Raw genomic sequence first — 22790 nt, 5'->3', positions numbered from 1 at the left:
GGGATAAAAAGTTGAGTAGGAGATGAAGGAAGAACATTTCAAAAATTTGGCTTTGTGAAGGGCACAGAGTCAGAGGGTGATGAGGAGGGTGAGACACTTTGCTGATGTTGCTATTGTGTAAATGCCAGAGCAAGCTGCCTGGGGGAGGGCGGTGCTGCCCAGCACCAGCATATTTGATTAGAAACCACCCTACGTGCCTGGAAAGGAGGAAGAAACTGAGGCTACAGAAGTAAGGAGTTTGCCCGAAGTCTGAACTCTTTTCACTAAACCACAACTACTGATAGACAGGATACTAGAAAAAAAGAGTTAATTATCAGCAACAAAAATCCAAAAGCGCAATTCTATTTCCCTTTGTTTTGGCCACAGAAAAACCCACTCATACTAATTTATGGTTTCTCTCTATTACTCTGCAAGATTTAACACAAGGAAATATTTAGAAACAACTAGAAGCTCCCTGCATTTTTCAAACTTAGAACCATAAGTCTTCTCCTTCTTACTGCTTTGAAAAAAATAACAACAACGAAAAAACCCTAATCTTATACTAGGACCTCTTTAGATCCATTTCTGGAGATCTTTTTAATACAAGGCACTAAAAGGCCGTTAAACTACTGCTGATACTTAACATTCCAGACAAGTGACAAGGCTGGAAAAGGACAGCCTAAAAGAATTTCTGGCTATAGTACACAAATGGTTTTTCCAGATTTAGTCCAAAACAAATTGGTTCCCAAAGTTCCAACTCCCAGAATGCAAGAAATTTTGAGTCTCCTCTCCCTCTTCAGCCATATTTACAAAAAGAAAATGTTTATTCACGACCCCTTCAAACCATGGCTTTATGCTCAGATTTCTGGCAGGCAGTTACAAAATTGCACAATATTGTATTCATAAAATTAACTGTCAGCCATATTTTTAATTAAAAATATCAATTCAATATATTTGTACATTTATAACAAACTGTGATCTGAAATACAAAATGAAACATTTTCTTTTGTTATTTTACTAATCATTCAAATGTAACAATGTAATAAACCCTTTAATAATAAGCTAAAAATTTTAGATTTGAGAACTGTTTTGCCAATGGCACAAAGAAAGTCTTTCCAAACTAAACAAGTTAAAATAGATTAGAATTTGAATTCAGTTTAATAAAAATTGAAATCTTTTTTCAATAAGCACTTCACTGATTAGGTAACATGAAAAGCAATAAAAAATACTAAGGTGTACTTTTTTCTTATATCTACTGAGTATAAGGTAGTGGTCTCAACAGTGGGTAATTCTGCCCTCTAGGGGACATTTGGCACTGTCAGTAGACATTTTTGGTTGTCACAACTGGGTGAGAGGCCAGGGTTGCTGCTAGACATCCTACAATGCACAGGATACTCCTCGCAACAAAGAAGTATAGGGCCCCAAAAATCAATAGTGTCAAGGCTGAAAAACTCTGGCATGAAGACTGGTTTAAACCGAGGAGGGAAGGGAGATGTTCGTTTTTCTGCAGCAGACTATAAATACAGTCTCATCTGCACACTGTGTTGAGCTGAGAAAGCCAACTCAACAGAATTGACTGAAAGAGCAGGGAACGTGTATGACATGGGGCCTATTACACCCTTGATTTCCATCCACATTTTCTGGGAAAGGACAGACAGCTCAAAGAAGGCTCTCTCTGATCTCCCAGAATGAAATGTAAGGAGAGTCAAAGGGACTCCCTGCTGACCTGCACCTCCTTCTGTGGTGTCTTAGCTAGCTGACTGGCAGACCGACAATCCCAAATGGATGGTGAAAATCCACTGTTCTCCAGTCCATCTGAAATCTCACTGGCAAGAGGGAAAGCAGGGAACTAAACCCTGAGGGCCCCCCTGCATGCCAAGCACTGTGCTGGGGATACCACACACACAGCATTTCATTCAACCCTCCTTCACCTTGAGAGGTAAGGATGACCTCAGGGCAACCGTGAAAAGGATCACCTGAGCCTCCCACAGATGGCCAACGCAAGGGTAGGGGTCTCAACAGGTCTGACTCCAGTTGCCCCACTACGGCACCACAGCAGGGTAGCTCCCTAGGCTGTCTTCCTCAATCTCAGGTGCGGCCTGCACAGTGAGACACTGAGCCACGGGAGAGACTCGTCCCGGCCCCCAAACGCAGGTCTTGGCTGACAGCATCCCCTCGTCTCCGTGCCCACCACCCCTGCCAGCCCTGCTCCAGCTCCTTCTGTGTCAGGGAAGAATCACAGCCTGGCGACCTGAATCCCGCCCCCCCCAAACCACCTCTCCAGGCGCCTGCCTACCTGCCTCAGGCCAAACGCCCCACTCCCACCCTCTCCCCGCCCCTTGTCTGCCGCAGCCACGCTCTTTCCAACACCTACACTTCCACTCGGCCATCCCGCCCCAAGAGCCCCTTACGGTCTTCTCCCACGTCACGCCAAGACTCTGCTCCAGGCACTGTGACCACAGCACCCACCTCATTGTATTTCATCCCAGCAACATTTGAGACATACTTAGACTAAAAAATATTCGCTCTTTACCCTAAGTTAAAATGTAGGTGGGCGTCCTGTATCTTACCTGGCAACCCTAGGCCCTGCACACAGACCAGCCAACAGGGAGGAAAGGGCAGCGCCAGGAGAGGAGGGAGCAGAACACGGGGATGAGACACAAGGTGAACCGGGATGAGAACGATGGGCAGAAGCTACACAGAGAACAGCAAGAATATTAAGCCCGAACTGCAGAGCTCGACAGTCAGTCCTCCACAAAACGGCCCGATCCAGAACTCCAAAGCCACTCTCCAGGGCTCCCTCCAGCAGCCGGGGTCTAGAACAGCACGTTTCTTTCATGAAACTAGACCCCTGTGCTGGGCCCTCTGCCCGCTTCGCGCAGCTCCCTCCCACAGGCGCGTTATTCCCCCAAGTCCAGTGTCCACTGGTTGAAAACCCCCTCCTCCTTCAAAGCAATCTTGGAGGACAAGCAGCTCAAGTTCCTCGAAGCCCAGCTCAGAGGACCTGGGTCACATGAAGCCCCGCCCCCAGACTGTCCCTCCAGCACCATCAACACGCCCTCAGGGCAGCCATGTGGAAGCTTCTCTGCCTCACCAGGACCGCAAGGCGCATAGAGGAGGCGCATAGAGGAGGCGAGGCAGGGCCAGTGCCAAAGGCATCATTTAAGAACTACACAGAGAAAGGAACCAAACACCCAACGGACAGACAAAATCGGAGCTAGGATGTGAAGAGCCCAAGCCACTGCTGAAAGGACAAGCGTGTCAGAAGGAAATCCTGGAAGCGCTCTCGAGACACCTGTTACCCAGTTCACAGACTGTCACACCACATCCTGCAACTGGGGGTAGAACTTGTACTCACTTATCAGTGGCAGGATGAGGACGTAAGAGGAAAACCATGGCAAGCACTTCCTTCTGAGTTCCAGATGTCATGGTGCACCCATCCCTGTGAAAATGCCGAGACTCACCATAGAACTCAATTACACTGACTTTGCTGTTGCCAATTTAGGATCATGCTGTTTGTCTTTACTGCGTGAGTAATGTATTACAAAGTCCAAGCACTGAACTTAATTATGTGTCAGAATTTCAATACAATGCAACCAACAGGGTATCAAGAAAATAGAATGTGTAAAATAAATGTTTCTTCCTAATGCTCCATTCTAATTTTTAATAAGTAAAATTTCAGAACAATGTTACCTGATTTAGCAAACTCTGAGCTTCAGTAACAGGTTACTAGTAACATATTAAGAGTAATAGAGTTTCCCTGGTGGCGCAGTGGTTAAGAATCCGCCTGCCAATGCAGGGGACATGGGTTCGAGCCCTGGTCCAGGAAGATCCCACATGCCACGGAGCAACTAAGCCCGTGTGCCACAACTACTGAGCCTGCACTCCATAGCCCGCAAGCCACAACTGCTGAAGCCCACGAGCCCCTAGAGCCCATGCTCTGCAACAAGAGAAGCCACTGCAATGAGAAGCCCACACACCGCAACGAAGAGTAGCCCCCACTAGCTGCAACTAGAGAAAGCCCATGTGGAACAACGAAGACCCAATGCAGCCATTAATTAATTAATTAATTAATTGAAAAAGAAAAAAGACACAATGCAGGCAAAAATAAATTGAAAACAAACAAACAAACAACCATCCCTTCTAAGGACTTCAAAACACAAACAGATTTTTATAAGAGAAGAGCAGCATTGTTCTGGGCCATAACACTAAACACAGAGCACGGTGCCAGAAGGCAGATCTCCAACTAGCAGCCTGGGACACTGCGGCTGTGCACTCAGGAATTCAGTCTAGTGGAAAGAACCCAGATTATTCCGGTAGAACCTGGTTCAAGTGCCAGCTCCACCACTTACTAGTTATGTGGCTCTGGGCATGTTACTCACGTCCAAACTTCAGTCCTTACACCTCTAGGTGGAGGTTAAGAGCTCCTACACAGGACTGCTAAAGGAACCACGCCAAACAGCACACTGCCATCCTCCCTCCATCACAGAGGTGAATTCCCTGTACCCTAACTTCTTACTTCTTCTTTCCCACTCCTCACACCACCAGCAGAAAAGAAGGGCTCTCTCCCCCCAGGACAATCCCCAGGGCTGCTCTACTCCGCTCCACCTTCCAGACAACTAAAAACACCACGGTCCACTCCAGGTGTGTGCCACCCCCTCTGGGGCCTAACCACTGCTGCTGTCACCCCAGGGGGTCTAACTCAGCACGGCCTTCCTTTGCCTTCCTCATTCAGTGGGTCACTAACTTGGACTTGCCCTTCCTCTGTCCCTGGTGTCCAGCCCTCTCCTCACTCGCTCCCTCGCCCAGTGTGAGTCTCCCCACTGGCCTTTCATCACACCTCCTCTCTCTGAACCTTTCTGCATGCTTTCAATCCCTTCTATCCTTCCATCTTTCTTCTTTTCGAATTGTTGCTTTTTGTGTGTGTGTGGTACGCGGGCCTCTTACTGTTGTGGCCTCTCCCATCGCGGAGCACAGGCTCTGGACGCGCAGGCTCAGTGGCCATGGCTCACGGGCCCAGCCGCTCCGCGGCATGTGGGATCTTCCCAGACCGGGGCACGAACCCGTGTCCCCTGCATTGGCAGGCGGACTCTCAACAACTGCGCCACCAGGTAAGCCCCAAATTGTTGCTTTTTTAACATGAGATAAAGGTATTGTGGGTTTTTGTAAAAGATTCTTTATTAAATTAGAAAATAACAGAAAAAACTCTGGGCCTGGCTTCTCAGGCCCTCTAATCAGTCGTCTCTGCTTCCTGTTTCCCTATGACCGAGGACAGCAAACTACGGTCTATGGGCCAAATCCAGCTCATCACTTGTTTTTGTACAGTCCACAAACTAAGAATATTTCTTGCTTTTTTTTTTTTTTTTTTTTTTTTTTGCGGTACGCGGGCCTCTCACTGTTGTGGTCTCTCCCATTGCGGAGCACAGGCTCCGGACGCGCAGGCTCAGCGGCCATGGCTCACGGGCCCAGCCGCTCCGTGGTATGCGGGATCTTCCCGGACCGGGGCATGAACCCGTGTCCCCTGCATCGGCAGGCGGACTCTCAACCACTGCGCCACCAGGGAAGCCCTATTTCTTGCACTTTTAAATGGTTGGGGAGAAAAAAAAAAAATCAAGAGTATTTTGTGACATCAAAAAATATACAAGATTCAAGTTTTCAGATCCACTAAGAAAATTTTATTGAAACACAGGTACACTCATTCATTCATGTATCTCTATGGCTACTTCTGTGCTGATTAGTTGCAACAAAGACTATATGGCCTGCAAAGTCAAAAACATTTACTACCTGGCTCTCTTACAGAAAAAGCCTGTCAGTCTCTCAGTCTCTACTGAGACTATAATGATATGCCTTCCCCTCCTCTTGGTTGACTTTGACTTTCTTCTTCTTTTCTTTCTTTTTTTTTTTTGGCCGCACCATGGAGTCTTAACCACTGGAGCGCCAGGGAAGTCCCTTTGTTTTTTGGGGGGTTGACTTTCATATAGAACTACAGGTGACTAAATTCCCCACCTCAAGAATGTTTTCCCCTTTTCCAAATCCTAACCATTACCAGCAGCTTATATGGAAGCAGGTAAGCAAAACATTCCTTGTTACTATACAGATTGAGGCCTTGGCGATGCTGTCCCCATGTGTACAAGGGACGGCTGACGACCCCCTATTCACTTCCAATCTTTCACAGTGGGCTGGCAGGCTAGCAGCTAGGAAAGAGAGCATGCAATATAGGGTACTGAAAGAAATGCTCAAGGAAGCCATGGAAATAATGTGTCTGTCCTATACCACAATGTCATCATTTAAGTGTTACCAGTATAGGTGAAAGTCAAAAAGATTCAAAACAGCAGAATTTCAAAAAGAAATCAGGAAGAAAAAGCTGATGAAGGGCAGAAGGGGATGACGAGAAAACCAACAACTTAGAGACTCTAACAAACTGTGGTTACTGGAAAACTGTGGAGACCCTAGCATTAAAGGGGCAGGCAGCCCTCCCCTGGAGGCCAAAGCAGCCTAAGAAGGAAGGTCCCTATGAAGCTGGAACCTCAGCTCATCGGGTGTCCTGACGCCCTCGAGCTGCCACGCTACATAAGGTGGCCTAACCCCAGGGATCACTATCTCCTTGCACACCATCTGGGAACAAATAAGAAGTAAGAAACCTGGAATGCATCTCTGTGACTAGTCTCAATAGGAAACCCTGACCTTTTGAAGGCAAGGTGTTTTCACCTCAAATTTTTTTCAAGTTTACTGAGATATAATTGATAAATAAAACTGTAACACATTTAAAATGTACATCATGGCGACTGATGTACATATACATTGTAAAAGGATTCCCACCACCTAGTTAATTAATACATCACCTCACATATTTATCTTTTGTTCATGTGTGTGAGAAGCAGATTTTGGAAGGGTGCAGGCGCTGTCAAAGGTTAGAATCTGATCCTATTGTCCACAAGTTCCCGGGAAGAGGAAAGCTCTGAAAGACAGACTCTGGAAGACTTGCTTCTGTAGCAGAAGAGGGAGTTTGGGCTTAAAGTGTCCCCACAGCACAGCAGGGCTCTTCCAAGGGCAACAATATAGTCCTGAGCTGAAATAAATCATCTGATTTACACTGTCTGGATCCAGGAAGACAGGAGTCCCAGGTAGACTGTCCTCCTCAGAGGACCTGGTAGGGTACTGTGTGCAGTTCTAGAACCACACTGTGAGGAGAAAATCTAATAACCAGCCTGTCTCCAGTCCAGAGAGCTCTGAAAACAACTCAAGTAAGTGAGACTTTCAACTCGGTAAGTGAAAATAGTCGTTTTCAAACTTCAAAAGGTCCAGAAGGCAGGAATAGGACTAGAGAGTGAAAGTTATCAAGCGACAGATTCCGAGGCAACTAATAATCAGCGATGTCCCTACACCAACCGAGCGGCCTTAAAACTGGTTGGGTCCTCCCCTCGCCGAAGGCACTCAAGCGGGGGCCGGGAGGACTGCTCGTCATCAGATGCCAGCTGAATGATCGGCTCCTGCACTAACTTCGGTTAGCTAGATAACTTGGACAGTCACAACGCTTCAGCTCTCAGGGCTCCAGGTAACAGTGGTGTAACATCAACTGTTTTAAAGAGCATCACGTTGAACTTACACGGGGAATTTGCTGGGCTAACTTTCTCACTTGCCTGTTTCCTGAGGGAATCTCTTTCTCAGTGCAGCCACCAGCCACCCCCATCACCTGAAATGTCCCAAGCTCACTTCTGACACAGCATGGCACATATATCTAAGCTCCAGGCTCCTGACAATTAAAAAAAAAAAAAGTATGTAGACAAAAGAAACCAGTAACTGCTATGCAAAAATTAATCAGCTGTTTGAGAGATAACAGGTCTTTTTCCTCTTGACCTCACTACGTTCTGAAGCTTCACCAGCAAAGATGTTCAGAGACTAAGAACCCTTCACAGAAGTCACTCTCTGGCGTCAATACAGACCCTGCTGCTGCTGACCACCCTCTCCCCGACCACCCTCTCCCCACCTGCAGGACTCCCTGGCCGGACAAGGTGCAGCACCTATGCAATCACATGTGATGAGGAATGAAACAGCATAGGAACCTTGGGTGGTTATCCCTGAGGATAATGAACCTTGGGTGAGAAAGTAAACACTGTGTTAGCGTTTCAGCAGAGACTCTCATACTTGCATAATAAATCCCCCTCTTAGCCTACCATCACAGGATATACTCTTCAATTTTTATTTCCTGCTTAAAAAAAAATCACTACAGAAATAGTATTGGAAAAAATTATAAATTCCAAATTAATACTTCACTGTCACTTTATTTAAAATAATGTGTAGGGCCTCCCTGGTGGCGCAGTGGTTAAGAGTCCGCCTGCCGATGCAGGGGATACGGGTTCGTGCCCCGGTCTGGGAGGATCCCATATGCCGCGGAGCGGCTGGGCCCGTGAGCCATGGCAGCTGGGCCTGCGCATCCGGAGCCTGTGCTCCGCAACGGGAGAGGCCACAACAGTGAGAGGCCCACATACCGCAAAAAGAAAAAAAAAAAAAAAAAAAAAATAATGTGTATACTGCATATGTGAGAAAAACAAACCAATCACACAATATCATCATTAACTACTATCAAGTGGCCATCCCATATTTAAAACTTGCCTCTGAGTGGCTTAAGGGAGAAGAGGCATGAAATTAGGAAGAGAAGAGAGGGGGCCCTGTCAAGCGCTCAGGCAAGAAAGGGTGTAGAAGGAGGAGGCAAAGAAGAGGACCTCAGTAAGACCAGGTAGGCATCAAGGTCAGTCCCCCAGCCATCGTCCTGTGACACCCCCACAGGCTTTGTCACTAGTTGCCCCTTCAATTCTTGGGCAGTTTTTCATACGTGGAGCCAAATGTCAGTGCAACTATAACTACCATTTACTAGGGAACCTGCCAAAGCAGCACAAAATAAATCCAGCCCTCTTTGCATGTGAAAGCTCTTCAAATATTTCAATTATAAGAGAAACAATGCCCTACATAGTCTTCTATTCTCCAGGCTAAATGGCACTGTCGTTCCTTCAACCATATGGCAAATGCATTCCAGTTGAAAGGCAGCATATTACAGTGAAAAGAACACATAGGACTTTTAGTCAGAAAACTGGGCTCAAGTCCAAGCTTGGCCCCTGGTTAACTCTGTATTCTTAACCTCGTTTCCTCATTTATAAAATTAAGGAAAATAACTACCTTAAGCTGTATGGTGAGAGGACCATATTTAATGAAAGGTACACATGAAATGTATGCTTTTTCAGCCATGCTGCCATGGATGCTCATTAGATTCCACAGTACTAATAATCTAAACCTCATAAACCTTATGAATTAAATTAGTTTTATAAATAAAGTTTTGGAACCTAACCCAGCTAAGCACATGTGTGGTGGGGGAGGACAGCGAGAAGCAAAGGCAGGAGAGGAGGTGACTAAGATCCCTGTACTGCTAGACAGTATGCTGGGTGGCATTTATATTCTACACTAGACCTTCAGAAATATTACTTTAACATAAACTTGCAGGTTGTGTTTTGTTCTGAATTTTTATAAACGAACATTAGTAACTGAATTGCCCAAAAAAATTTTCTGCAAAATAATGTTTTATTCATTAGAGTGACATTCTGATTATTAATAGATGACTAGCATTCCATCATGATGGAGCTGGTCAGGATGAGCAAGACTTTGACCTGGATGGGTAACACAAACGGTGAATAACTGTGTCTAACTTCATTTCAAAGTCAAATATAAAAAACAAAATCAGAACCAAAATGTTTATTTTAACTGCATTACCACTAGGGCCAACATAGAAGGGTTAGTGCAGACCAAACTAGGCTGCATATCAATATAAATCTGCCCTTATTGGGAGGGAATTCCCTCCAGGCCTAACCACTCTAGAGGACCCAGATTATTTTCCCTAAGCATCACCATGAATAATTTAAAGTAGGCTTTACTGGAGGGACAATCTCAATAATTCATAGGGCAATATAACAAACACAGAAAAGTTCAGGAAGAAAACAAGAGTCTTGACTGGGCCCAGAAGTTTTGCCATGTCCCCCAAAAGTACTCTCAACTGCATCCATCAGAAACCTCCAGCACATATATCTCACCTGGTTTTTGGGGAACAATGTCTATTACTTTTCAACAGGATAAGAGGATTTGGATACAGTTTATAAATATGCAAACTTTGCTACCAAGGACTCATATGTGGATCTCCTAGAACTCCATATCCACATTAACCAATTGGGTCTTTTTTTTTTTATGAAAATGTTTCTACTTTCTCCTGCAAGATTATTAATACTAATACTGACTTAAAGTAACTTGTAACAACATTTAGGGCAATCTAGTCTTTGGTACTTCATATACACTACTCAGAAAGCCCCCCCAGACTCAAACTGCAATGGTAAAACCCTAGGCTATGCTACTTGTTTATTTCCTGACTTTCCACCCCTGCTCCTATTAGAAAGTAAACTCTAAGAGTGCAGGGTGTTTTGTTTGTTTTGTTCATGCTGTTGCCTCAGAGCCTAGAACACTGCCTGATCCAAAATAGCCTTTTATTATCTGCTGAATTGAATGAGTAAACAGTATATTTATACTATGGAATATTACTATGAAGCCATTAATCACAATGAGTCAGAATGATACCAGCTGATTTAATGGACTTTCCAGAAGTATTAAGTGAGAAAACAAAAGGCAGAAGTGCCAAAAATATCCCATGTTTTAAAAAGTATGCCCTGAAAATCCATATATTGATCAGGAAGTGGAGAACTTAGAACTTGACACACTGCTGGAGGGACTGTAAAATGGAGCAGCTTTGAAAAACAGTTGGTGGTTCCTCAAAAAGTTTAACATTGCTACCATATGACCCAGTGATTCCACTTCTACGTATACACCTAAGAGAACAGAACACATCTGTCCACACAAAAACTTGTACATGAATGTTCACAGCAGCATTATTCATAATATCCAAAAGTGGAATAAACCAGGGACTTCCCTGGCGGTCCAGTGGTTAAGATGCTGCACTTCCAATGCAGGGGGGCGGGTTCAGTCCCTGGTCGGGGAACTAAAATCCCACATGTTGTGTGGCCAAAAAATTTTTTAAAAAGTAAAGAAAAGTGGAATAAACTAAATGTCCATCAACTAATGAATAGATAACAAAGTATGGACTATTATTTAGCCATTAAAGGAATGAAGTACTAATGAATGCTACAACATGGATAACCCTTGGAAACATTATGCTAAATGAAAGAAACCACACAAAAGGCCACATATTATCTGATTCCATTTATATCCAGAACAGACAAGTCCAGAGAAAGTAGATTAGTGATTGCCAGGGGCTTGGGAGAGTGGAGAATGGGGAGTGACTGTTGCTGGGTACAAGGTTTCTTCCTGAGGTGATGAAAATGCTCTGGAATTAGAGAGTGGTGCTCAATGCACAACTCTGTGAATGTACTAAAAACCACTGAGGTGTGCAATTCAAAAAGCATGGCAACCTAAATGTCGATCAACACAGGAATGGATAAAGAAGATGTGGTACATATATACAATGGAATACTACTCAGCTATAAAAAAGAACAAAATCATTCCATTTGCAGCAACATGAATGGACCCAGAGACTGTCATACTGAGTGAAGTAAGTCAGACAAAGACAAATATTATATGATATTGCTTATATGTGGAATCTAAAAAAAGGGAACAAAATGAACTTATCTACAAAACAGAAATAGAGTTACAGATGTAGAAAACAAACTTATGGTTACCAGGGGGTCAGTGGGGAGAGATAAATTGGAAGATTGGGATTGACATATACACACTACTATGTATAAAACACTGATAGATAACTAATACGGACCTACTGTATAGCACAGGGAATTCTACTCAGTACTCTATAATAGCCTATGTGGGAGGGGAATCTGAAAAGGAGTGGATATATGTGTATATATAGCTGATTCACTTTGCTGTACACCTGAAACTAACACAACATTGTAAATCAACTGTACTCTAGGGACTTCCCTGGTGGTCCAGTGGTTAAGAATCTGTCTTCCAATGCAGGGGACACAGGTTCCATCCCTGGTTGGGGAACTAAGATCCCACAAGCCTCAGGGCAACTGAGCCCGCACGCTGCAACTACTGAGCCCACGTGCCACAACTAGAGAGAAGCCCATGCACCACAACTAGAGAGAAGCCTGCACACCGCAACTAAAGATCCCACATGCCACAACTAAGATTGGATTCAGCCAAAAATAAATTAAATTTTTAAAAAAACTATACTCCAATAAAAATTTAAATAAACAAATAAATAAATTTGACTCATTTAAGTTGGAAAAAACAAAAAGGATGAACTTTATGGTATATGAATTATACCTCAATAAAGCTGTTATTTTTAAAAACCATACATGTTTGCAAATGAATACATGAATGAATATATGCATACACAATTCTTGCATTCAAATGAATACATGAACGATGAAGAGTGGTATGAAAGGTTGACATTCCTGGTGGTGGAGTTCGGGGGAGGGGAGAGTGGGGTGGGGAGAGGAGACAAGTGTTGAGGCAAGAAGGAAGAGATAAACAAAAAAAGACTAAAAAATCCAAGGCTGGTGACCTTGAGTGGCGGGGGCCGGGCAAAGTTGAATAAGTACGCAATGAGGTAAGCTTGAGGAATAAAAATGAGGGGGACTTCCCTGGCAGTCCAGTGGTTAGGACTCAGCACTTTCACTGCAGAGAGCCCAGGGTTCAATCCCTGGCCAGGGAACTAAGATCCTGCAAGCCTTGCAGCTCAGCCAAAAAAAAAAAAAGAATAAAAATGAGGGAACTAGGTTTGAAAAATCCAGCAGGTAATTTGTAACAGGGCAGAGAAAACACACCTGAGTAAGTGTAATGATGTGACGGAGTCTGTAGAAAGGCAGAGGCCAGAAAGGGAAAAGAACAAGAACACAGGACAGAAGATTTAAGACTGACCCTAACCAGGGACTTCCCTGGTGGTCCAGTGGTTAGGACTCGGTGCTTTCACTGCTGGAACCTGGGTTCAATCCCTGGTCAGGGAACTAAGGTCCAGCAAGCCACCAGGCCAGGGCTGGGGGGTTGGGGCGGGAGGCTGGGGGAGACTGACTCAAACCCGCCAAGGTTTAAAATGTGCAAGGAGAAGACTCAATAGCTCCTGCTCAAGAACTCTTGGGCCTCGTGGGGTAGAACAAAATTTGACCAGGAGACGCTTCCAGGGAAAGAAGGGAGTGGGACTCAGGACACTGGCGTCTCCCACATGGGAGGACAGGGGCATCTCTCGGAAGAAAATGTCCAGTTGTGACTGTTCTGGAAAACAGCAGACCCAACAAACTGCTTCAGGACTTCCCAGGGGACGAGGTGCCCCTGGAAAATGGCTGAGTTGGGACTTTCCCCAAGAACATGAGAAGTGAGAGAGGAAGGGACAACTTTCATTTTTAACAAGTATTTCTTGACAAATCCTAAACTGCCGTCAGTTTCTTTGCCTCTTTCCCAAGCTTAATCAGGGTCTTTTTTTTTTTTTTGTACAAACTCAGTTCTTTTGAAAAGAAGTGTAATACGGGGCTTTTTTTTTTTTTTCAAGAGACAAAGTATTTTTCCCCTTTAACATTTCTGTTTTCCCTGGGCTATATGCACAAGAGACGAACTTGAAATTTAATATCTTCACCTCTTAAAACTTCACCATCCCCAAAGAACAACAACAACAAAAACCACCACCACCAAGATGGAAGGTATACAAGGGGAAAAAGGGAAACAACATGAAACAAATGCACATTCCTTCCAGAGCCCGGAACAAAGGTGATATAATAGACATCACAGACAGAGTCTCCTCTGTCAAGAAATTAGATTTTAATTAGACACTAAGAAACAATTAAATGGACTTTGCAAGTTGGTGTGCACGGCTGGGAGGTGTCTCAGGGATGGCGAGGCCAAGTGGATCTGGAGTGAAAAGCTCCTCAGGGGCAGGGACTAAGTGACCCACTTCCTCAGGACCCATGCCTGACAAACTACTCACCCAGCAGATGCAACGACACGCACCCGGCTCTGCACTGCGGTGTCCCAGCTGGTGGAGAAGAGCAGACAAAACCAGGGAGCCAAATCCTAACTGGGCAGGGTGCTGGACAAGCCTGCAGGAGACAGGATAAGGGATGCCTTTCAGGCCAGGTCCTATCTGAGCTGAGTTTTGAAGGATGAAGAAAAGCTTTCCAGCAGAGGAGACTGGAGAGAGCTCCAAGGACCAAGAGCTCAACGAAGCTCAACGAAGAACCTAAAGGGAGGTGGGGGCATGACGAGAGTGACAGCCAGAGCCCAGTGACACCAAGCTAAGGATCGGTAGATCTGATTGTAAAGATAGTGGGAGCCATTGAAGGATTTTAAATTGTGCAGAGAGCAGGGCAGTAACCGTGAACAGATTAACATTTTAGAAAGAAAGGAAGGGGCAAACCTCAGGATTTAACCAAAAAATAAAGACAGGAACTACAATGAAGATGTGCAAAAAGGTCAGGGAAAACACTTAACAGATCTGCATTCTCTTTTTCTGGACAAATGTCCTTTACAGAGTTTCCATGTTATCCTTTGAAAATGAAGAACTCAGGTGGGTGAGAGCAGTCAGTCCTCCCAATGTGAACATGAGTATTTGAAGAATTACAGATTGCATTATTAATTTTAATTTGAGACACTTTTAAAATGTATGCTTGATACACATTATATATTGTAGTTTTGTAAGTACAAAAGAAAATTTACAATAACTCTAAATCTAAATCTAGTACGACTTTTTAAATCTTTAAAAAATTTTAAGATTTCACAGACACAATGGTCATCTATTACATTCGCTTTGGAACTGGACAGGGTGCTGGACAGCCACTTCTCCCCTCAGCATATCTGAAATACAATCTGTAAGCCTAATTTCTTGATGGTCATGGTGTTTCACAGCAAAAGACTGGGGTCACAATACTAAAAGGTTTCGGAGCTGACAGAGAATCCCCACAGGGGTTCTTTACCTCAGCAGCCAGTCTATTCAATACTAACAATTCCAACCACCAGGAGGAATTTCCCTGCCTAGGCTTATACACCCACAAAAATATCCTGACATTTTATATCTGGTAGGAAAGGATGATCAGAAGTGTCTTTAATAACAAGCAAATTCAACAGAGTCTTCTTAGTTGCCTGTGGATTGGGACACATGACCACAAAGTAACTCATCTTTACTCTTAAAAAGTAATCTATATTTTAATCTTCTCAGCAGCAAAAGCCCCAGGAACTTTTTCACTAAACTCCCTTACAACAACAGCAAAACAATAGATTCTACGTTCTCTTTATTTCTAAAAATACCTTATTGTGATAAGAAAACCAACCTGTAGTTGCCATTTATTACAATCTCATTTACCACCATTTACTATCAACATCATGTCATAGAAGATGCTTTAATTTTAATATCAAGAAAATGACATTTTTTAGAAAGGGAAATCCTAGTTGAATAAATTTAGTTTTATGAAAAACTCCCTATATTGTCCTCATTTTTCTTAATACACTGAAGCCCACTCAACAGTTCATTTCAGGGCCCTGACCAAGAGTCTCCGAGATTGGTTCTCACCAGCTTTACAACACCACCTGGTCTTTTTTTTTTTTTTTTTTTGTGGTATGTGGGCCTCTCACTGTTGTGGCCTCTCCCGTTGCGGAGCACAGGCTCCAGACGCGCAGGCTCAACGGCCATGGCTCACAGGCCCAGCCGCTCCGCGGCATGTGGGATCTTCCCAGACCGGGGCACGAACCCACGTCCCCTGCATCGGCAGGCGGACTCTCAACCACTGCGCCACCAGGGAAGCCCAAAACAGAAATTTTGATACAAACCTCACCTTAACCAAAACTGCTATAATCACTTCCCACTCACTATGATGCTGAACTGCACACTTAGATATTTGGACTGTTGCCAAGGTGCAGAGTGATAAAGCTTTTCTATGGCACAATATTCACTTTCTTTTCTTTTTAAAAAAATTTATTTTATTTATTTTTGGCTGTGTTGGGTCTTCGTTGCTGTGCGTGGGCTCTCTCTAGTTGTGGTGCGCGGGCTTCTCACTGCGGTGGCTTCTCTTGTTGCAGAGCACAGGATCTAGGTGCACCGGCTTCAATAGTTGTGGCTCGCGAGCTCTAGAGCACAGGCTCAGTAGCTGTGGCACACGGGCTTAGTTGCTCTGCGGCATGTGGGATCTTCCTGGACCAGAGCTCAAACCCATGTCCCCTGCATTGGCAGGCAGATTCTTAACCACTGCGCCACCAGGGAAGCCCTCACTTTCTTACTGAAAATGAATGTCAAGAAAATCCCTACATACGTAGAGTATGCACAGGCAATTAAAAAGCATTCTCCAGCTATCTCAAGATGCTTGGAGTACACTCATTCAAAGGAGAAAAGGAGACATCTTGAATCAAGAGAAAAAAATTACTGGATCAGCTATCTCTTTATAGAAAAAAATCTTACCTAGGTCAATACCCTACTTCTCCTTACCCTTCTGCATCGATGTGTCTATTTGATAACCTACCCATATTATAGTGATGTCTGCTGGTATCTACCAAGCCCCAGGCTCTGATTTCATCTCAAGATGCAGCCCCCGGGGTGACAGCAAACATTTTTTAGTCTCTTGCATCTGTTGCAAACTTACAAAACATTATCAATGGCTGAAGATGATTTTTTTTTTTAAATACAACACAGACATTTCCCCCTGCGATCAATACAGGACGGCGAATTTATGGGAATTTTCCCTGGGTCCTCCCGTGCTTGCCCGCGAATTACCAAGGGCATTAACAAATCAAGATTCTCTGCGCTTGAATGATCACAGGAGTTACTTGGTTTTGTAAATGGGCCAAAACTGAGTGGAAACTGTTTCTTTTCCAGTCAACTCCAGGGGAGCTGCCCAGAAACGAACTCTGATGTCTTAAACGTAACCACTGAAGCCATACAATGACCACACTGCGGGAAAGGCAGAATTTCCTCGGCAGAACACAAGATTATTCACATCCAACCTGATGCAATTAACCAGGTCTGGAGAAAAAAGGATACTCCTCCTGCTCCGGGCTGACCCCGCCGGCGGAGCTGGGCGCGGGTGGGGGCGCGGCCCGGCGGAAGCAGAGCCCGCAGGAGGCCCGGGTCGTCCGCCCGCCGCATCCTCGGGCCCGGGGATGGAGGCCAGGGACTAAAGGCCTGGGGGCCAGGGGCTATGGGGCGGCGGCCCCAGCCTCTCCTGGGGCGCGACGAGAGGACACCGGTGGGCGCGGCCGCAGAACCAGCCGGGCCCCAAGCAGCCGGGACGCCCGCCGGCCGGGGTCGCGGCTTGAGCTATCCGGGGGCCCGCGAGGGGATGGCGCAGGCGCGCGCCAGGCGGGGGGCCCGGGAGGGGACGGCGCAGGCGCGGGCCGCCGGGGTCTGCGGGGCCGCCGGGGCCTGGCCGCGCGGGCGGCGCTGAGTAGAGGGACGTTCCCGCCGCGCACACTCAGGGAACCCGGCCCCGGCTCTTACCGCGCGGCGCCGCCTCGCTTGCTCGCTGGCTCCGGGCTGGGGCCGGGCGGCGCGCTCGCCCGGTGGCGCGGCCCGAATCCGTTGAGTCCGGCCTCAGGGCAGCAGCCAACCCCGCGGCGCCGTTCGCCCGGCCCGCCCAGCCTCCCTCGCGGCCCACGCCCCCGGCCCGCCTCTTGTCCGTCCCACACGGCCGCCGAAGACTGCGCAGGCGCGGCAAGGCCCCGCCCACATCCGCCGTCTCGCAGCGTCTGCAGCACAGCCCACTTGGCTCGTGTCCCTCCCGGCTCGGATCGCGCAGGCGCCGTACCATCCGGCCGGCCACAGAAAGGCCTCAGGCAGGCAGTGCGCATGCGTCAGGCTTCCTGCTCGAGCTCTGGCTGGCGGATGCTCGTGGAGGATGCACTGGGTACTGCCGAGTGATGTGTTAACGCTTCATCATCCCAAAGGCTCGGCTTAGCCAAGAGGTCCAACATTCAGGGACGTATCTATAGCGTGTCAAGGACGGCGCTGGTCTTGAGCTAGACAGTGGTGGGAAAACACAGAAGCCCTGCCCTCCCGGTACTCCCCGGAGATTTGGGGGGAGATGGGATGCAGGTTTTTAAGAAAAGCACAACTTTTTAAAAAATTAATTAATTTTTGTCTGCATTTGGTCTTCGTTGCCCCGCGCGGGCTTTCTCTAGTTGTGGCGAGTGGGGGCTACTCTTCATTGCAGTGCGTGGGCTTCTCATTGCGGTGGCTTCTCTGTGGAGAACGGGCTCTAGGTGCGCGAGCTTTAGTAGTTGTGGCACGTGGGCTCAGTAGTTGTGGCTCGCGGGCTCTAGAGCACAGGCTCAGTAGTTGTAGCACACAGGCTTAGTTGCTCCGTGGCACGTGGGATCTTCCTGGACCAGGGCTGGAACCCGTGTCCCCTGCATTGGCAGGCGGATTCTTAACCACTGCACCACGAGCGAAGCCCCAACATTTCTTTATTGGTCCTAAGTCTAGACAGAATTTCTTTTTCTTCCTGTGTCATTTTTACTGAGTTATATTTTTGCAGGAAAGTGTCTTTTGTTAATGTTTTCCAAATCATTGGCATAACGTTGTTCATGTAATTCTCTGATGGTTTTTGTTATAATCATTGTTTCTTTTGTTTCTGAATAAATTTCTAATACATTTATATATTTCAAAATTTAGAAAGCACCTTCTCAACCCCGTCTCCATTGCTGTAGTTCCTCTTCCCAGATGCAACTAAATGTATTCAGTTTCTTGATAAAAGTATTTTTTGAATATAAACAAATATCCAAAATAAGCAGATTGGTTCTTCAGCTTCCTTTTTTTTTTTTTACACAAATGGTAGTCTACTATACATAATGATCTGTACCTTTCTTTTTAAAACTGGAATAGCCATGATGGTTTAATAGTCTGGAGATAATCAATCATTCAACATTTGTGTAGGACTTAGGTCATGGTCCTCATCACCAGACAGCCTGGGTTTGAATCCTGGCTTCACTTACTAACCATTTGTCTTTGCATTTCAGTTTCTTCATCTACAAAATGGGAGCTGTTATGGGTTGGGGGGATTAAGTGGGATAATGCATGAAGGGAGCTTAGCATGATGCCCAGCACCCAGTAAACACCTGGTTTCTGTGAAGGGCATTCATGTTGCATCTGTTTCAGCATTTACAGTTCAAACAGGACTCAACATCATTTAGATCTTCACGCCAGCCCTGTAAGAACTGCATGGAGAACAAGAGATACTTTTTTTATATTAAAGTGCACAAAATAAATATACAACTCAATGAAGTACAAAAAAGTGAAGGTCAAGAAAAAGAACTTGAGCAGTTTGCCAAGTCCCTCCTCTCCCCTGCCAACACTACATCCTCCCCAAATGTAACCACATTCTGACATCTAACTCAGGATGAATATGGGCTGATTTTGAACTTTAAATAAATGGAATTGTATTGATTTCCTAGGGCTGCTGTAACAAATTACCACAACCTTGGTGGCTTAAACCAAAAGAAATGTATCATCTCACAGTTTTAGAGGCTGGAAGTCCAACATCTAGGTGTCAGCATCTCTGAGTCTCCTCAGAAGGCCCTGGGGGAGGATCCATCCCTTGCCTCTTCTACCTTCTGCCAGCTGCCTGCATTTCTTGATGTTCCTTTGCTTGTGGCTGCATCATTCCAATCTCTGCCTTGGTCTATGGCCTTCTCTGTGTTTGTGTGAAATCTCCCTTTGATTCTTATATAAGGACACTCATGATGGCGTTTAGGGCCCACCTGGATAATCCAGAATAACCCCCCATCTCATGATCCTTAATTTATCACATCTGCAGAGACCCTTTTTCCAAATAAGGTAACATTTATAGGTCCCAGGGAAAGACTGGATATCTTTAGGGGGCATTATTCAGCCTACAGCAAGTATCTTTTTGTGTCTACCCTCTTTCACACAACATGAATTCTGTGAGATTCATCCATCTTGTTGCATGCATCTGTGGCATGCAAAATGAATATCATTTTGGTTGCTGTGTAGTATTGCACTGTATGAATTTACCATTCCATGGTTTATCCATTCTATTGATGGACATTTGGGTTGTCTCCAGTTGTGAGCTATCTGTGGAATGAAAATTGGATTAAGCAAAAAAAGATTCCTGGAGTCTCCAAGCTATATGCATCCTTGGTACACACCCTTCTAGGTTATCTGATTCTGATTCTGCGGGGGGCTTTGGGCCTTATATTGTCTTTGAGCTCTTTTGCAATATTGGAGAAAATTGACAGCAATGCAAATAATTCTTGTCCAGGGACAACCCTCCCCCACAGTGGAAAAACCAGTTTTGCCTCCAAGTTCATTTCAGTATTTCTGTTCTATATATGTGTCTGACCTTGGAGTTCTCCTTTGAACTGATGGTAATATCTTACTGGTTCCCTCATTTAATGAATGAGTTAAGTAAACTCTTTGATATATGTTTATTTTATATTTGTATAAGAGTCATGATTTTACCTTTTTAAAACATTACCCTTTAACATTAGGAATAAAGTTCCTATGAACGTCTTTATACACAGCGAAGTACTTTTAATGAACCAAAACTACTAACCTAGATTTTCTGCCATTGAAATTCCAAAGCAAAAGCGCCATTTTCCACCAAGCAGGAGGCTACTGACATTTCCTGAGTAGGAACCAGGTCTGCTGAACCGCACCTGTGCAGGGTTGGGTGGGTGGGTGGGTGGGAGAGGGTACAAAGATGGTTTTGACCAGGTCCCTAGCCTCTGAGAGCCTTCTCTGCCTGGGACAGCAGTGTAACCTGGTCCTGAATCAGGTGAGATGCTGCTAAGGTGTCCCGGAGGGGTCAGCAGGATTCTGGGAGGAGGTGGCATTTGAGGAGGATTTGAGGCAGAGAAAGCCTTCGCCACTAGACCTCGGAACTGGGCTTCTATAATATGGACAGGGGCCGGTCACTGCAGCTTTAGGACAGGGAAGTGACATGTTGTGAGATCTTCTTTAGGAAGACTGCCCTCATGGCACATGCAGGATGGGGAGGATGACCCTGAGAGTCAGGAGACCTGGAGAGGCTGGAGGCCTGGCACGGCGATGGGGTCAGAGGAGAGGACACAGATCAGAGGGTGGAGTGCACGGAACTGTCCAGACTTCACCCCAGTGTGTGGCTGGGCCTCAGCGCTGGGTGGTCCCATCAGCCTTACCACACCTTGGTCCCTTCTCCTCGGCTTGTCAGGACTGGAGGGGCAGAAAGAGCAGGCAATTTGGGCAGCTGTGGGCCAGGAGCAAGAAGGGACCTGGCAAGGTGCCCAGAGCATTTATCACTGTGTGGGCCCCTCCCAGGGCCCAGCCTCCACGGCCCACGACCACCAAGTGGCAGGATTTGGGACACTGTGATGATCAGCCTCAGAGGCTGACACTTCCCCCCCAGGTCAGCCCTGCAGTGTTGGGGTCTCATCACCACTGAGATGGGTGGAGTGCTGCAGCCTGGAACCCCCTTGTGCTCTGTGCCTCTGGTTTCCTAGTGACCCCCTCAGCTCACCCTGACGCTCACCCCCAACACTGACTGTTCCACTCGGGCCCAGCTGCTCTGTCTGCACCACAGCTGGAGGACCCAAACAGGCAGGGACCACAGGCCAAGTTTTAATCAGAAAACAACTGTCCCCAGCCGTTAGCAAATAATCAGCTCCGAGTGCCAGGACATCAGCTTGGGATTCTTGACATGCCTCTCTTGGAGCCAGGGGTGCGCCGAGTCCCAGGAGACGTTCAGCTGTCAGCTGAGCAAAGATGTGTCTGCAGACAGAGATGGGCTGCTCGCCCTGAGAGGGACTCAGGTACCCAGCAGCCATGGTGTGAACCCCAGGAGACTCCTTGGGATGCCCAGCTGGCTTGCAGGTGATCCAGAAGAGACATAGGAAGGACACCAACTCAGGACAGGTGTCCCCCCTTCCTCACAGCCCACAGAGATCAGAGATCATGAAACCCTCTTGTTTCACAGTCAGAGAAACTGATGCCAGCAAGAAGGGAACCCATGTACCAAGTCTGCTGGTCTCTGGACTTGAGCCCAAACTCTGGCCAGGACAGCTGTGTGACCTCGAGTATGGCCCTCAAATTCTCTGTACTTCCAGTTCTTTTGTGAAAATGGCAATTCTCCCACACCGGTCAGGGATGCTGGGGAACTAAATAATAGGTCCCCACCCCAATAAGTGCCCCCCTGGACACCATGCTTCTCTGCACACGGCAATCACACGGCTAGTAAACAGTAATGTCTATGGCCCCGGAGACTGTAAGCGTCCCAAGGGCAGGGCCTGGCATGTGGCAAGGGCTCTGGAAATGCTTCCTCTGTCATCTCTCAGCTCTAGGTCCCCATCCACAGAAAGCAGTCACCCTTGTGCAGCCTCCTGGTTCAACTCCATGGGGACCTCAGGAAACAACGGCATATCGTGGTGGGGACACGGAAGACAACGGATGATGAGCTGGATAAAGGGATTCCACCCAAATGTGCCTGAGGCTTAACTGGCACTCCTCAGCCTGTGTGTGCCCCTTCCCAGTGTCAGAGTGAGCAAGTCCCGAGTTTACAGGTGAGGAGGGAGCTCCCTGGCAATCTCGCGCTTTCACTGCTGTGGGCCTGGCCAGGTTCAATCCCTGGTCAGGGAACTAGATCCCACAAGCTGCGCAGCGCGGCCAAAAAAATAAATTACAGGTGAGGCTCTGGGAGCTGCCCGAGTTGCCCAAGCCTTGGCCTCTGGACCCTGGGCCCTCTCCCTCAGCCGCTGGTGCCCCCCCTTGCAAACTAGTCTCCTGAGAATCCTGCACACATCCCAAAGCTCCGAACATGCCCATGTCTCCTCTTTGA

General features: G+C 46.5%; 1 protein-coding gene across 4 annotated transcripts in view; it reads right to left on the bottom strand.

Annotated features, from left to right (window-relative positions):
• SPECC1L (sperm antigen with calponin homology and coiled-coil domains 1 like) overlaps positions 1-17546 on the bottom strand; it is a 123933-nt gene extending 106387 nt beyond the window's left edge. For 2 of the 4 annotated variants that reach the window (XM_060118452.1, XM_060118455.1), the window contains exon 1: positions 13967-14078. The gene's annotated coding sequence lies outside the window, so the exon portion shown is untranslated. Of the gene's footprint in view, positions 1-13966; positions 14079-17461 lie in introns of those variants that run through there. The other 2 variants (XM_060118451.1, XM_060118450.1) reach the window with 2 other exon arrangements.
• Between the last annotated feature and the right edge of the window lie 5244 nt (positions 17547-22790).

This window comes from Mesoplodon densirostris, chromosome 15, assembly GCF_025265405.1.
Source record: "Mesoplodon densirostris isolate mMesDen1 chromosome 15, mMesDen1 primary haplotype, whole genome shotgun sequence".
Lineage (NCBI taxonomy): Eukaryota > Metazoa > Chordata > Mammalia > Artiodactyla > Ziphiidae > Mesoplodon > Mesoplodon densirostris.
The sequence above is the reverse complement of the archived record's forward strand: the minus strand, read 5'-3'. Positions and strand labels throughout refer to the sequence as shown.